The sequence below is a fragment of the Lonchura striata genome, chromosome 30, assembly GCF_050655825.1.
Source record: "Lonchura striata isolate lonStrDom1 chromosome 30, ASM5065582v1, whole genome shotgun sequence".
Classification (NCBI taxonomy): domain Eukaryota; kingdom Metazoa; phylum Chordata; class Aves; order Passeriformes; family Estrildidae; genus Lonchura; species Lonchura striata.
Genome location: NC_140732.1, coordinates 8,860,275 through 8,877,262, shown reverse-complemented (window position 1 = coordinate 8,877,262; position 16,988 = coordinate 8,860,275).

Below are 16,988 nucleotides of genomic sequence, written 5' to 3'. Positions count from 1 at the left end.
GACAAATTCAGTGTGGGCTCCATACTTCGATATAAGGATTTTTTGCAGTCAGGGCCAGGGGCCCCTGGGCACATCCTTTTTCCATTTTCCCTGGGAAAGAAAACTCAGCAGTCCAGGTTCCTGATGTCAGTTTGTAGGGCTCCCTTGGGTCTATCAGGGCAGCACAAGTTTGAGGTGGGGACAACTTTGGTGTGGGGTCCATCCTTCGATATAAGGATTCTTTGCAGTGTGGCCCCAACCCATGGCCAGGGGCCCCTGGGCACATCTTTTTACCATTTTCCCTGGGAAAGAAAACTCAGCAGTCCAGGTTCCTGATGTCAGTTTGTAGGGCTCCCTTGGGTCTATCAGGGCAGCACAAGTTTGAGGTGGGGACAACTTCGGTGTGGGGTCCATCCTTCGATATAAGGATTTTTTGTATTCAGGGCCAGGGGCCCCTGGGAACATCCTTTTTCCATTTTCCCTGGGAAAGAAAACTCAGCAGTCCAGGTTCCTGATGTCAGTTTGTAGGGCTCCCTTGGGTCTATCAGGGCAGCACAAGTTTGAGGTGGGGACAACTTCGGTGTGGGGTCCATCCTTCGATATAAGGATTCTTTGCAGTGCGGCCCCAGCCCAGGGCCAGGGGCCCCTGGGCACATCCTTTTTCCATTTTCCCTGGGAAAGAAAACTCAGCAGTCCAGGTTCCTGATGTCAGTTTGTCGGGCTCCCTTGGGTCTATCAGGGCAGCACAAGTTTGAGATGGGGACAAATTCGGTGTGGGCTCCATCCTTCGATATAAGGATTTTTTGAAGTCAGGGCCAGGGGCCCCTGGGCACATCCTTTTTCCATTTTCCCTGGGAAAGAAAACTCAGCAGTCCAGGTTCCTGATGTCAGTTTGTCGGGCTCCCTTGGGTCTATGAGGGCAGCACAAGTTTGAGGTGGGGACAACTTCGGTGTGGGGTCCATCCTTCGATATAAGGATTTTTTGCAGTCAGGGCTAGGGGCCCCTGGGCACATCCTTTGGCCATTTTCCCTGGGAAAGAAAACTCAGCAGTCCAGGTTCCTGATGTCAGTTTGTAGGGCTCCCTTGGGTCTATCAGGGCAGCACAAGTTTGAGATGGGGACAATTCGGTGTGGGGTCCATCCTTCGATATAAGGATTCTTTGCAGTGTGGCCCCAGCCCATGGCCAGGGGCCCCTGGGCACATCTTTTTTCCATTTTCCCTGGGAAAGAAAACTCAGCAGTCCAGGTTCCTGATGTCAGTTTGTAGGGCTCCCTTGGGTCTATCAGGGCAGCACAAGTTTGAGGTGGGGACAACTTTGATGTGGGGTCCATCCTTCGATATAAGGATTTTTTGCAGTCAGGGCCAGGGGCCCCTGGGCACATCCTTTTTCCATTTTCCCTGGGAAAGAAAACTCAGCAGTCCAGGTTCCTGATGTCAGTTTGTAGGGTTCCCTTGGGTCTATCAGGGCAGCACAAGTTTGAGGTGGGGACAAATTCAGTGTGGGCTCCATACTTCGATATAAGGATTTTTTGCAGTCAGGGCCAGGGGCCCCTGGGCACATCCTTTTTCCATTTTCCCTGGGAAAGAAAACTCAGCAGTCCAGGTTCCTGATGTCAGTTTGTAGGGCTCCCTTGGGTCTATCAGGGCAGCACAAGTTTGAGGTGGGGACAACTTCGGTGTGGGGTCCATCCTTCGATATAAGGATTCTTTGCAGTGAGGCCCCACCCCAGGGCCAGGGGCCCCTGGGCACATCCTTTTTCCATTTTCCCTGGGAAAGAAAACTCAGCAGTCCAGGTTCCTGATGTCAGTTAGTAGGGCTCCCTTGGGTCTATCAGGGCAGCGCAAGTTTGAGGTGGGGAACACTTTGGTGTGGGGTCCATCCTTCGATATAAGGATTTTTTGCATTCAGGGCCAGGGGCCCCTGGGCACATCCTTTTTCCATTTTCCCTGGGAAAGAAAACTCAGCAGTCCAGGTTCCTGATGTCAGTTTGTAGGGCTCCCTTGGGTCTATCAGGGCAGCACAAGTTTGAGGTGGGGACAACTTCGGTGTGGGGTCCATCCTTCGATATAAGGATTTTTTACAGTCAAGGCCAGGGGCCCCTGGGCACATCCTTTTTCCATTTTCCCTGGGAAAGAAAACTCAGCAGTCCAGGTTCCTGATGTCAGTTTGTCGGGCTCCCTTGGGTGTATCAGGGCAGCACAAGTTTGAGATGGGGACATATTCGGTGTGGGCTCCATCCTTCGATATAAGGATTTTTTGAAGTCAGGGCCAGGGGCCCCTGGGCACATCCTTTTTCCATTTTCCCTGGGAAAGAAAACTCAGCAGTCCAGGTTCCTGATGTCAGTTTGTAGGGCTCCCTTGGGTCTATCAGGGCAGCACAAGTTTGAGGTGGGGACAACTTCGGTGTGGGGTCCATCCTTCGATATAAGGATTTTTTGCAGTCAGGGCTAGGGGCCCCTGGGCACATCCTTTTTCCATTTTCCCTGGGAAAGAAAACTCAGCAGTCCAGGTTCCTGATGTCAGTTTGTAGGGCTCCCTTGGGTCTATCAGGGCAGCACAAGTTTGAGGTGGGGACAACTTCGGTGTGGGATCCATCCTTCGATATAAGGATTTTTTGTAGTGAGCCCCAGCCCAGGGCCAGGGGCCCCTGGGCACATCCTTTTTCCATTTTCCCTGGGAAAGAAAACTCAGCAGTCCAGGTTCCTGATGTCAGTTTGTAGGGCTCCCTTGGGTCTATCAGGGCAGCACAAGTTTGAGGTGGGGACAACTTCGGTGTGGGGTCCATCCTTCGATATAAGGATTTTTTGCAGTCAGGGCTAGGGGCCCCGGGGCACACCCTTTGGCCATTTTCCCTGGGAAAGAAAACTCAGCAGTCCAGGTTCCTGATGTCAGTTTGTAGGGCTCCCTTGGGTCTATCAGGGCAGCACAAGTTTGAGGTGGGGACAACTTCGGTGTGGGGTCCATCCTTCGATATAAGGATTTTTTACAGTCAGGGCCAGGGGCCCCTGGGCACATCCTTTTTCCATTTTCCCTGGGAAAGAAAACTCAGCAGTCCAGGTTCCTGATGTCAGTTTGTAGGGCTCCCTTGGGTCTATCAGGGCAGCACAAGTTTGAGGTGGGGACAACTTCGGTGTGGGGTCCATCCTTCGATATAAGGATTTTTTGCAGTCAGGGCCAGGGGCCCCTGGGCACATCCTTTTTCCATTTTCCCTGGGAAAGAAAACTCAGCAGTCCAGGTTCCTGATGTCACTTTGTAGGGCTCCCTTGGGTCTATCAGGGCAGCACAAGTTTGAGGTGGGGACAACTTTGGTGTGGGGTCCATCCTTCGATATAAGGATTCTTTGCAGTGTGGCCCCAGCCCATGGCCAGGGGCCCCTGGGCACATCTTTTTTCCATTTTCCCTGGGAAAGAAAACTCAGCAGTCCAGGTTCCTGATGTCAGTTTGTAGGGCTCCCTTGGGTCTATCAGGGCAGCACAAGTTTGAGGTGGGGACAACTTTGATGTGGGGTCCATCCTTCGATATAAGGATTTTTTGCAGTCAGGGCCAGGGGCCCCTGGGCACATCCTTTTTCCATTTTCCCTGGGAAAAAAAACTCAGCAGTCCAGGTTCCTGATGTCAGTTTGTAGAGTTCCCTTGGGTCTATCAGGGCAGCACAAGTTTGAGGAGGGGACAAATTCAGTGTGGGCTCCATCCTTCGATATAAGGATTTTTTGCAGTCAGGGCCAGGGGCCCCTGGGCACAACCTTTTTCCATTTTCCCTGGGAAAGAAAACTCAGCAGTCCAGGTTCCTGATGTCAGTTTGTAGGGCTCTCTTGGGTCTATCAGGGCAGCACAAGTTTGAGGTGGGGACAACTTCGGTGTGGGGTCCATCCTTCGATATAAGGATTTTTTGCATTCAGGGCCAGGGGCCCCTGGGCACATCCTTTTTCCATTTTCCCTGGGAAAGAAAACTCAGCAGTCCAGGTTCCTGATGTCAGTTTGTAGGGCTCCCTTGGGTCTATCAGGGCAGCACAAGTTTGAGGTGGGGACAACTTCGGTGTGGGGTCCATCCTTCGATATAAGGATTCTTTGCAGTGCGGCCCCAGCCCAGGGCCAGGGGCCCCTGGGCACATCCTTTTTCCATTTTCCCTGGGAAAGAAAACTCAGCAGTCCAGGTTCCTGATGTCAGTTTGTAGGGCTCCCTTGGGTCTATCAGGGCAGCACAAGTTTGAGGTGGGGACAACTTTGATGTGGGGTCCATCCTTCGATATAAGGATTTTTTGCAGTCAGGGCCAGGGGCCCCGGGGCACATCCTTTTTCCATTTTCCCTGGGAAAAAAAACTCAGCAGTCCAGGTTCCTGATGTCAGTTTGTAGGGTTCCCTTGGGTCTATCAGGGCAGCACAAGTTTGAGGTGGGGACAAATTCAGTGTGGGCTCCATACTTCGATATAAGGATTTTTTGCAGTCAGGGCCAGGGGCCCCTGGGCACAACCTTTTTCCATTTTCCCTGGGAAAGAAAACTCAGCAGTCCAGGTTCCTGATGTCAGTTTGTAGGGCTCCCTTGGGTCTATCAGGGCAGCACAAGTTTGAGGTGGGGACAACTTTGGTGTGGGCTCCATCCTTCGATATAAGGAATTTTTGCAGTGAGGCCCCAGCCCAAGGCCGGGGGCCCCTGGGCACATCCTTTGGCCATTTTCCCTGGGAAAGAAAACTCAGCAGTCCAGGTTCCTGATGTCAGTTTGTACGGCTCCCTTGGGTCTATCAGGGCAGCACAAGTTTGAGGTGGGGACAACTTCGGTGTGGGGTTCATCCTTCGATATAAGGATTTTTTGCAGTCAAGGCCAGGGGCCCCTGGGCACATCCTTTTTCCATTTTCCCTGGGAAAGAAAACTCAGCAGTCCAGGCTCCTGATGTCACTTTGTAGGGCTCCCTTGGGTCTATCAGGGCAGCACAAGTTTGAGGTGGGGACAACTTTGTTGTGGGGTCCATCCTTTGATATAAGGATTCTTTGCAGTGTGGCCCCAGCCCATGGCCAGGTGCCCCTGGGCACATCCTTTTTCCATTTTCCCTGGGAAAGAAAACTCAGCAGTCCAGGTTCCTGATGTCAGTTTGTAGGGCTCCCTTGGGTCTATCAGGGCAGCACAAGTTTGAGGTGGGGACAACTTTGATGTGGGGTCCATCCTTCGATATAAGGATTTTTTGCAGTCAGGGCCAGGGGCCCCGGGGCACATCCTTTTTCCATTTTCCCTGGGAAAAAAAACTCAGCAGTCCAGGTTCCTGATGTCAGTTTGTAGGGTTCCCTTGGGTCTATCAGGGCAGCACAAGTTTGAGGTGGGGACAAATTCAGTGTGGGCTCCATCCTTCGATATAAGGATTTTTTGCAGTCAGGGCCAGGGGCCCCTGGGCACATCCTTTTTCCATTTTCCCTGGGAAAGAAAACTCAGCAGTCCAGGTTCCTGATGTCAGTTTGTAGTGCTCACTTGGGTCTATCAGGGCAGCACAAGTTTGAGTTGAGGACAATTTTGGTCTGGGCTCCATCCTTCGATATAAGGACTCTTTGAAGTCAGGCCCCAGCCCAGGGCCAGGGGCCCCTGGGCACATCCTTTTTCCATTTTCCCTGGGAAAGAAAACTCAGCAGTCCAGGTTCCTGATGTCAGTTTGTAGGGCTCTCTTGGGTCTATCAGGGCAGCACAAGTTTGAGGTGGGGACAACTTCGGTGTGGGCTCCATCCTTCGATATAAGGATTCTTTGCAGTGAGGCCCCACCCCAGGGCCAGGGGCCCCTGGGCACATCCTTTTTCCATTTTCCCTGGGAAAGAAAACTCAGCAGTCCAGGTTCCTGATGTCAGTTTGTAGGGCTCCCTTGGGTCTATCAGGGCAGCACAAGTTTGAGGTGGGGACAACTTCGGTGTGGGGTCCATCCTTCGATATAAGGATTCTTTGCAGTGCGGCCCCAGCCCAGGGCCAGGGGCCCCTGGGCACATCCTTTTTCCATTTTCCCTGGGAAAGAAAACTCAGCAGTCCAGGTTCCTGATGTCAGTTTGTAGGGCTCCCTTGGGTCTATCAGGGCAGCACAAGTTTGAGGTGGGGACAACTTCGGTGTGGGGTCCATCCTTCGATATAAGGATTTTTTACAGTCAAGGCCAGGGGCCCCTGGGCACATCCTTTTTCCATTTTCCCTGGGAAAGAAAACTCAGCAGTCCAGGTTCCTGATGTCAGTTTGTAGGGCTCCCTTGGGTCTATCAGGGCAGCACAACTTTGTGGTGGGGACAACTTCGGTGTGGGGTCCATCCTTCGATATAAGGATTTTTTACAGTCAGGGCCAGGGGCCCCTGGGCACATCCTTTTTCCATTTTCCCTGGGAAAGAAAACTCAGCAGTCCAGGTTCCTGATGTCAGTTTGTAGGGCTCCCTTGGGTCTATCAGGGCAGCACAAGTTTGAGGTGGGGACAACTTCGGTGTGGGGTCCATCCTTCGATATAAGGATTTTTTGCAGTCAGGGCCTGGGCCCCCTGGGCACAACCTTTTTCCATTTTCCCTGGGAAAGAAAACTCAGCAGTCCAGGTTCCTGATGTCAGTTTGTAGGGCTCACTTGGGTCTATCAGGGCAGCACAACTTTGTGGTGGGGACAACTTCGGTGTGGGGTCCATCCTTCGATATAAGGATTTTTTACAGTCAGGGCCAGGGGCCCCTGGGCACATCCTTTTTCCATTTTCCCTGGGAAAGAAAACTCAGCAGTCCAGGTTCCTGATGTCAGTTTGTAGGGCTCCCTTGGGTCTATCAGGGCAGCACAAGTTTGAGGTGGGGACAACTTTGGTGTGGGGTCCATCCTTCGATATAAGGATTCTTTGCAGTGTGGCCCCGGCCCATGGCCAGGGGCCCCTGGGCACATCTTTTTTCCATTTTCCCTGGGAAAGAAAACTCAGCAGTCCAGGTTCCTGATGTCAGTTTGTAGGGCTCCCTTGGGTCTATCAGGGCAGCACAAGTTTGAGGTGGGGACAACTTTGATGTGGGGTCCATCCTTCGATATAAGGATTTTTTGCAGTCAGGGCCAGGGGCCCCTGGGCACATCCTTTTTCCATTTTCCCTGGGAAAAAAAAATCAGCAGTCCAGGTTCCTGATGTCAGTTTGTAGGGTTCCCTTGGGTCTATCAGGGCAGCACAAGTTTGAGGTGGGGACAAATTCAGTGTGGGCTCCATCCTTCGATATAAGGATTTTTTGCAGTCAGGGCCAGGGGCCCCTGGGCACAACCTTTTTCCATTTTCCCTGGGAAAGAAAACTCAGCAGTCCAGGTTCCTGATGTCAGTTTGTAGGGCTCCCTTGGGTCTATCAGGGCAGCACAAGTTTGAGGTGGGGACAACTTCGGTGTGGGCTCCATCCTTCGATATAAGGATTCTTTGCAGTGAGGCCCCACCCCAGGGCCAGGGGCCCCTGGGCACATCCTTTTTCCATTTTCCCTGGGAAAGAAAACTCAGCAGTCCAGGTTCCTGATGTCAGTTTGTAGGGCTCCCTTGGGTCTATCAGGGCAGCACAAGTTTGAGGTGGGGAACACTTTGGTGTGGGGTCCATCCTTCGATATAAGGATTCTTTGCAGTCAGGGCCAGGGGCCCCTGGGCACATCCTTTTTCCATTTTCCCTGGGAAAGAAAACTCAGCAATCCAGGTTCCTGATGTCAGTTTGTAGGGCTCCCTTGGGTCTATCAGGGCAGCACAAGTTTGAGGTGGGGACAACTTCGGTGTGGGGTCCACCCTTCGATATAAGGATTTTTTGCAGTCAGGGTCAGGGGCCCCTGGGCATATCCTTTTTCCATTTTCCCTGGGAAAGAAAACTCAGCAGTCCAGGTTCCTGATGTCAGTTTGTAGGGCTCCCTTGGGTCTATCAGGGCAGCACAAATTTGAGGTGGGGACAACTTCGGTGTGGGGTCCATCCTTCGATATAAGGATTTTTTGCATTCAGGGCCAGGGGCCCCTGGGCACATCCTTTTTCCATTTTCCCTGGGAAAGAAAACTCAGCAGTCCAGGTTCCTGATGTCAGTTTGTAGGGCTCCCTTGGGTCTATCAGGGCAGCACAAGTTTGAGGTGGGGACAACTTCCGTGTGGGGTCCATCCTTCGATATAAGGATTCTTTGCAGTCAGGGGCAGGGGCCCCTGGGCACATCCTTTTTCCATTTTCCCTGGGAAAGAAAACTCAGCAGTCCAGGTTCCTGATGTCAGTTTGTAGGGCTCCCTTGGGTCTATCAGGGCAGCACAAGTTTGAGGTGGGGACAACTTCGGTGTGGGGTCCATCCTTCGATATAAGGATTTTTTGCAGTCAGGGCCAGGGGCCCCGGGGCACATCCTTTTTCCATTTTCCCTGGGAAAAAAAACTCAGCAGTCCAGGTTCCTGATGTCAGTTTGTAGGGTTCCCTTGGGTCTATCAGGGCAGCACAAGTTTGAGGTGGGGACAAATTCAGTGTGGGCTCCATCCTTCGATATAAGGATTTTTTGCACTCAGGGCCAGGGGCCCCTGGGCACATCCTTTTTCCATTTTCCCTGGGAAGGAAAACTCAGCAGTCCAGGTTCCTGATGTCAGTTTGTAGTGCTCCCTTGGGTCTATCAGGGCAGCACAAGTTTGAGGTGGGGACAACTTCGGTGTGGGGTCCATCCTTCGATATAAGGATTTTTTGCAGTCAGGGCCAGGGGCCCCTGGGCACATCCTTTGGCCATTTTCCCTGGGAAAGAAAACTCAGCAGTCCAGGTTCCTGATGTCAGTTTGTAGTGCTCCCTTGGGTCTATCAGGGCAGCACAAGTTTGAGTTGAGGACAATTTTGGTCTGGGCTCCATCCTTCGATATAAGGACTCTTTGAAGTCAGGCCCCAGCCCAGGGCCAGGGGCCCCTGGGCACATCCTTTTTCCATTTTCCCTGGGAAAGAAAACTCAGCAGTCCAGGTTCCTGATGTCAGTTTGTAGGGCTCTCTTGGGTCTATCAGGGCAGCACAAGTTTGAGGTGGGGACAACTTCGGTGTGGGCTCCATCCTTCGATATAAGGATTCTTTGCAGTGCGGCCCCAGCCCAGGGCCAGGGGCCCCTGGGCACATCCTTTTTCCATTTTCCCTGGGAAAGAAAACTCAGCAGTCCAGGTTCCTGATGTCAGTTTGTAGGGCTCCCTTGGGTCTATCAGGGCAGCACAAGTTTGAGGTGGGGACAACTTCGGTGTGGGGTCCATCCTTCGATATAAGGATTCTTTGCAGTGCGGCCCCAGCCCAGGGCCAGGGGCCCCTGGGCACATCCTTTTTCCATTTTCCCTGGGAAAGAAAACTCAGCAGTCCAGGTTCCTGATGTCAGTTTGTAGGGCTCCCTTGGGTCTATCAGGGCAGCACAAGTTTGAGGTGGGGACAACTTCGGTGTGGGGTCCATCCTTCGATATAAGGATTTTTTACAGTCAAGGCCAGGGGCCCCTGGGCACATCCTTTTTCCATTTTCCCTGGGAAAGAAAACTCAGCAGTCCAGGTTCCTGATGTCAGTTTGTAGGGCTCCCTTGGGTCTATCAGGGCAGCACAACTTTGTGGTGGGGACAACTTCGGTGTGGGGTCCATCCTTCGATATAAGGATTTTTTACAGTCAGGGCCAGGGGCCCCTGGGCACATCCTTTTTCCATTTTCCCTGGGAAAGAAAACTCAGCAGTCCAGGTTCCTGATGTCAGTTTGTAGGGCTCCCTTGGGTCTATCAGGGCAGCACAAGTTTGAGGTGGGGACAACTTCGGTGTGGGGTCCATCCTTCGATATAAGGATTCTTTGCAGTCAGGGCCTGGGCCCCCTGGGCACAACCTTTTTCCATTTTCCCTGGGAAAGAAAACTCAGCAGTCCAGGTTCCTGATGTCAGTTTGTAGGGCTCCCTTGGGTCTATCAGGGCAGCACAAATTTGTGGTGGGGACAACTTCGGTGTGGGGTCCATCCTTCGATATAAGGATTTTTTACAGTCAGGGCCAGGGGCCCCTGGGCACATCCTTTTTCCATTTTCCCTGGGAAAGAAAACTCAGCAGTCCAGGTTCCTGATGTCAGTTTGTAGGGCTCCCTTGGGTCTATCAGGGCAGCACAAGTTTGAGGTGGGGACAACTTCGGTGTGGGGTCCATCCTTCGATATAAGGATTTTTTGCAGTCAGGGCCAGGGGCCCCTGGGCACATCCTTTTTCCATTTTCCCTGGGAAAGAAAACTCAGCAGTCCAGGTTCCTGATGTCACTTTGTAGGGCTCCCTTGGGTCTATCAGGGCAGCACAAGTTTGAGGTGGGGACAACTTTGGTGTGGGGTCCATCCTTCGATATAAGGATTCTTTGCAGTGTGGCCCCAGCCCATGGCCAGGGGCCCCTGGGCACATCTTTTTTCCATTTTCCCTGGGAAAGAAAACTCAGCAGTCCAGGTTCCTGATGTCAGTTTGTAGGGCTCCCTTGGGTCTATCAGGGCAGCACAAGTTTGAGGTGGGGACAACTTTGATGTGGGGTCCATCCTTCGATATAAGGATTTTTTGCAGTCAGGGCCAGGGGCCCCTGGGCACATCCTTTTTCCATTTTCCCTGGGAAAAAAAAATCAGCAGTCCAGGTTCCTGATGTCAGTTTGTAGGGTTCCCTTGGGTCTATCAGGGCAGCACAAGTTTGAGGTGGGGACAAATTCAGTGTGGGCTCCATCCTTCGATATAAGGATTTTTTGCAGTCAGGGCCAGGGGCCCCTGGGCACAACCTTTTTCCATTTTCCCTGGGAAAGAAAACTCAGCAGTCCAGGTTCCTGATGTCAGTTTGTAGGGCTCCCTTGGGTCTATCAGGGCAGCACAAGTTTGAGGTGGGGACAACTTCGGTGTGGGCTCCATCCTTCGATATAAGGATTCTTTGCAGTGAGGCCCCAGCCCAGGGCCAGGGGCCCCTGGGCACATCCTTTTTCCATTTTCCCTGGGAAAGAAAACTCAGCAGTCCAGGTTCCTGATGTCAGTTTGTAGGGCTCCCTTGGGTCTATCAGGGCAGCACAAGTTTGAGGTGGGGACAACTTCGGTGTGGGGTCCATCCTTCGATATAAGGATTCTTTGCAGTCAGGGCCAGGGGCCCCGGGGCACATCCTTTTTCCATTTTCCCTGGGAAAGAAAACTCAGCAATCCAGGTTCCTGATGTCAGTTTGTAGGGCTCCCTTGGGTCTATCAGGGCAGCACAAGTTTGAGGTGGGGACAACTTCGGTGTGGGGTCCACCCTTCGATATAAGGATTTTTTGCAGTCAGGGTCAGGGGCCCCTGGGCATATCCTTTTTCCATTTTCCCTGGGAAAGAAAACTCAGCAGTCCAGGTTCCTGATGTCAGTTTGTAGGGCTCCCTTGGGTCTATCAGGGCAGCACAAATTTGAGGTGGGGACAACTTCGGTGTGGGGTCCATCCTTCGATATAAGGATTTTTTGCATTCAGGGCCAGGGGCCCCTGGGCACATCCTTTTTCCATTTTCCCTGGGAAAGAAAACTCAGCAGTCCAGGTTCCTGATGTCAGTTTGTAGGGCTCCCTTGGGTCTATCAGGGCAGCACAAGTTTGAGGTGGGGACAACTTCGGTGTGGGGTCCATCCTTCGATATAAGGATTCTTTGCAGTGCGGCCCCAGCCCAGGGCCAGGGGCCCCTGGGCACATCCTTTTTCCATTTTCCCTGGGAAAGAAAACTCAGCAGTCCAGGTTCCTGATGTCAGTTTGTAGGGCTCCCTTGGGTCTATCAGGGCAGCACAAGTTTGAGGTGGGGACAACTTCGGTGTGGGGTCCATCCTTCGATATAAGGATTTTTTACAGTCAAGGCCAGGGGCCCCTGGGCACATCCTTTTTCCATTTTCCCTGGGAAAGAAAACTCAGCAGTCCAGGTTCCTGATGTCAGTTTGTAGGGCTCCCTTGGGTCTATCAGGGCAGCACAAATTTGAGGAGGGGACAACTTCGGTGTGGGGTCCACCCTTCGATATAAGGATTTTTTGTAGTGAGGCCCCCGCCCAGGGCCAGGGGTACTTGGGCACATCCTTTTTCCATTTTCCCTGGGAAAGAAAACTCAGCAGTCCAGGTTCCTGATGTCAGTTTGTAGGGCTCCCTTGGGTCTATGAGGGCAGCACAAGTTTGAGGTGGGGACAACTTCGGTGTGGGGTCCATCCTTCGATATAAGGATTCTTTGCAGTCAGGGCCAGGGACACCTGGGCGCAACCTTTGGCCATTTTCCCTGGGAAAGAAAACTCAGCAGTCCAGGTTCCTGATGTCAGTTTGTAGGGCTCCCTTGGGTCTATCAGGGCAGCACAACTTTGTGGTGGGGACAACTTCGGTGTGGGGTCCATCCTTCGATATAAGGATTTTTTACAGTCAGGGCCAGGGGCCCCTGGGCACATCCTTTTTCCATTTTCCCTGGGAAAGAAAACTCAGCAGTCCAGGTTCCTGATGTCAGTTTGTAGGGTTCCCTTGGGTCTATCAGGGCAGCACAAGTTTGAGGTGGGGACAACTTCGGTGTGGGCTCCATCCTTCGATATAAGGATTTTTTGCAGTCAGGGCCAGGGGCCCCTGGGCACATCCTTTTTCCATTTTCCCTGTGAAAGAAAACTCAGCAGTCCAGGTTCCTGATGTCACTTTGTAGGGCTCCCTTGGGTCTATCAGGGCAGCACAAGTTTGAGGTGGGGACAACTTTGGTGTGGGGTCCATCCTTCGATATAAGGATTCTTTGCAGTGTGGCCCCAGCCCATGGCCAGGGGCCCCTGGGCACATCTTTTTTCCATTTTCCCTGGGAAAGAAAACTCAGCAGTCCAGGTTCCTGATGTCAGTTTGTAGGGCTCCCTTGGGTCTATCAGGGCAGCACAAGTTTGAGGTGGGGACAACTTCGGTGTGGGGTCCATCCTTCGATATAAGGATTTTTTGCATTCAGGGCCAGGGGCCCCTGGGAACATCCTTTTTCCATTTTCCCTGGGAAAGAAAACTCAGCAGTCCAGGTTCCTGATGTCAGTTTGTAGGGCTCCCTTGGGTCTATCAGGGCAGCACAAGTTTGAGGTGGGGACAACTTCGGTGTGGGGTCCATCCTTCGATATAAGGATTTTTTACAGTCAAGGCCAGGGGCCCCTGGGCACATCCTTTTTCCATTTTCCCTGGGAAAGAAAACTCAGCAGTCCAGGTTCCTGATGTCAGTTTGTAGGGCTCCCTTGGGTCTATCAGGGCAGCACAAATTTGAGGAGGGGACAACTTCGGTGTGGGGTCCACCCTTCGATATAAGGATTTTTTGTAGTGAGGCCCCAGCCCAGGGCCAGGGGCCCCTGGGCACATCCTTTTTCCATTTTCCCTGGGAAAGAAAACTCAGCAGTCCAGGTTCCTGATGTCAGTTTGTCGGGCTCCCTTGGGTCTATCAGGGCAGCACAAGTTTGAGATGGGGACAAATTCGGTGTGGGCTCCATCCTTCGATATAAGGATTTTTTGAAGTCAGGGCCAGGGGCCCCTGGGCACATCCTTTTTCCATTTTCCCTGGGAAAGAAAACTCAGCAGTCCAGGTTCCTGATGTCAGTTTGTAGGGCTCCCTTGGGTCTATCAGGGCAGCACAAGTTTGAGGTGGGGACAACTTCGGTTTGGGGTCCATCCTTCGATATAAGGATTTTTTGCAGTCAGGGCTAGGGGCCCCTGGGCACATCCTTTGGCCATTTTCCCTGGGAAAGAAAACTCAGCAGTCCAGGTTCCTGATGTCAGTTTGTAGGGCTCCCTTGGGTCTATCAGGGCAGCACAAGTTTGAGGTGGGGATAACTTCGGTGTGGGATCCATCCTTCGATATAAGGATTTTTTGTAGTGAGCCCCAGGCCAGGGCCAGGGGCCCCTGGGCACATCCTTTTTCCATTTTCCCTGGGAAAGAAAACTCAGCAGTCCAGGTTCCTGATGTCAGTTTGTAGGGCTCCCTTGGGTCTATCAGGGCAGCACAAGTTTGAGGTGGGGACAACTTCGGTGTGGGCTCCATCCTTCGATATAAGGATTTTTTGCAGTGAGGCCCCAGCCCAGGGCGCGGGGCCCCTGGGCACATCCTTTGGCCATTTTCCGTGGGAAAGAAAACTCAGCAGTCCAGGTTCCTGATGTCAGTTTGTAGGGCTCCCTTGGGTCTATCAGGGCAGCACAAGTTTGAGGTGGGGACAACTTCGGTGTGGGGTCCATCCTTCGATATAAGGATTCTTTGCAGTCAGGGCCTGGGCCCCCTGGGCACAACCTTTTTCCATTTTCCCTGGGAAAGAAAACTCAGCAGTCCAGGTTCCTGATGTCAGTTTGTAGGGCTCCCTTGGGTCTATCAGGGCAGCACAACTTTGTGGTGGGGACAACTTCGGTGTGGGGTCCATCCTTCGATATAAGGATTTTTTACAGTCAGGGCCAGGGGCCCCTGGGCACATCCTTTTTCCATTTTCCCTGGGAAAGAAAACTCAGCAGTCCAGGTTCCTGATGTCAGTTTGTAGGGCTCCCTTGGGTCTATCAGGGCAGCACAAGTTTGAGGTGGGGACAACTTCGGTGTGGGCTCCATCCTTCGATATAAGGAATTTTTGCAGTGAGGCCCCAGCCCAAGGCCGGGGGCCCCTGGGCACATCCTTTTTCCATTTTCCCTGGGAAAGAAAACTCAGCAGTCCAGGTTCCTGATGTCAGTTTGTAGGGCTCCCTTGGGTCTATCAGGGCAGCACAAGTTTGAGGTGGGGACAACTTCGGTGTGGGGTCCATCCTTCGATATAAGGATTTTTTGCAGTCAGGGCCAGGGGCCCCTGGGCACATCCTTTTTCCATTTTCCCTGTGAAAGAAAACTCAGCAGTCCAGGTTCCTGATGTCACTTTGTAGGGCTCCCTTGGGTCTATCAGGGCAGCACAAGTTTGAGGTGGGGACAACTTTGGTGTGGGGTCCATCCTTCGATATAAGGATTCTTTGCAGTGTGGCCCCAGCCCATGGCCAGGGGCCCCTGGGCACATCTTTTTTCCATTTTCCCTGGGAAAGAAAACTCAGCAGTCCAGGTTCCTGATGTCAGTTTGTAGGGCTCCCTTGGGTCTATCAGGGCAGCACAAGTTTGAGGTGGGGACAACTTCGGTGTGGGGTCCATCCTTCGATATAAGGATTTTTTGCATTCAGGGCCAGGGGCCCCTGGGAACATCCTTTTTCCATTTTCCCTGGGAAAGAAAACTCAGCAGTCCAGGTTCCTGATGTCAGTTTGTAGGGCTCCCTTGGGTCTATCAGGGCAGCACAAGTTTGAGGTGGGGACAACTTCGGTGTGGGGTCCATCCTTCGATATAAGGATTTTTTACAGTCAAGGCCAGGGGCCCCTGGGCACATCCTTTTTCCATTTTCCCTGGGAAAGAAAACTCAGCAGTCCAGGTTCCTGATGTCAGTTTGTAGGGCTCCCTTGGGTCTATCAGGGCAGCACAAATTTGAGGAGGGGACAACTTCGGTGTGGGGTCCACCCTTCGATATAAGGATTTTTTGTAGTGAGGCCCCAGCCCAGGGCCAGGGGCCCCTGGGCACATCCTTTTTCCATTTTCCCTGGGAAAGAAAACTCAGCAGTCCAGGTTCCTGATGTCAGTTTGTCGGGCTCCCTTGGGTCTATCAGGGCAGCACAAGTTTGAGATGGGGACAAATTCGGTGTGGGCTCCATCCTTCGATATAAGGATTTTTTGAAGTCAGGGCCAGGGGCCCCTGGGCACATCCTTTTTCCATTTTCCCTGGGAAAGAAAACTCAGCAGTCCAGGTTCCTGATGTCAGTTTGTAGGGCTCCCTTGGGTCTATCAGGGCAGCACAAGTTTGAGGTGGGGACAACTTCGGTTTGGGGTCCATCCTTCGATATAAGGATTTTTTGCAGTCAGGGCTAGGGGCCCCTGGGCACATCCTTTGGCCCTTTTCCCTGGGAAAGAAAACTCAGCAGTCCAGGTTCCTGATGTCAGTTTGTAGGGCTCCCTTGGGTCTATCAGGGCAGCACAAGTTTGAGGTGGGGATAACTTCGGTGTGGGATCCATCCTTCGATATAAGGATTTTTTGTAGTGAGCCCCAGGCCAGGGCGCGGGGCCCCTGGGCACATCCTTTTTCCATTTTCCCTGGGAAAGAAAACTCAGCAGTCCAGGTTCCTGATGTCAGTTTGTAGGGCTCCCTTGGGTCTATGAGGGCAGCACAAGTTTGAGGTGGGGACAACTTCGGTGTGGGCTCCATCCTTCGATATAAGGAATTTTTGCAGTGAGGCCCGAGCCCAGGGCCGGGGGCCCCTGGGCACATCCTTTGGCCATTTTCCCTGGGAAAGAAAACTCAGCAGTCCAGGTTCCTGATGTCAGTTTGTAGGGCTCCCTTGGGTCTATCAGGGCAGCACAAGTTTGAGGTGGGGACAACTTTGGTGTGGGGTCCATCCTTCGATATAAGGATTTTTTGCATTCAGGGCCAGGGGCCCCTGGGCACATCCTTTTTCCATTTTCCCTGGGAAAAAAAACTCAGCAGTCCAGGTTCCTGATGTCAGTTTGTAGGGTTCCCTTGGGTCTATCAGGGCAGCACAAGTTTGAGGTGGGGACAAATTCAGTGTGGGCTCCATCCTTCGATATAAGGATTTTTTGCAGTCAGGGCCAGGGGCCCCTGGGCACATCCTTTGGCCATTTTCCCTGTGAAAGAAAACTCAGCAGTCCAGGTTGCTGATGTCAGTTTGTAGGGCTCCCTTGGGTCTATCAGGGCAGCACAAGTTTGAGGTGGGGACAACTTCGGTGTGGGCTCCATCCTTCGATATAAGGATTTTTTGCAGTGAGGCCCCACCCCAGGGCCAGGGGCCCCTGGGCACATCCTTTTTCCATTTTCCCTGGGAAAGAAAACTCAGCAGTCCAGGTTCCTGATGTCTGTTTGTAGGGCTGCCTTGGGTGTATCAGGGCAGCACAAGTTTGAGGTGGGGACAAATTCGGTGTGGGCTCCATCCTTCGATATAAGGATTTTTTGCAGTCAGGGCTAGAGGCCCCTGGGCACATCCTTTGGCCATTTTCCCTGGGAAAGAAAACTCAGCAGTCCAGGTTCCTGATGTCAGTTTGTAGGGCTCCCTTGGGTCT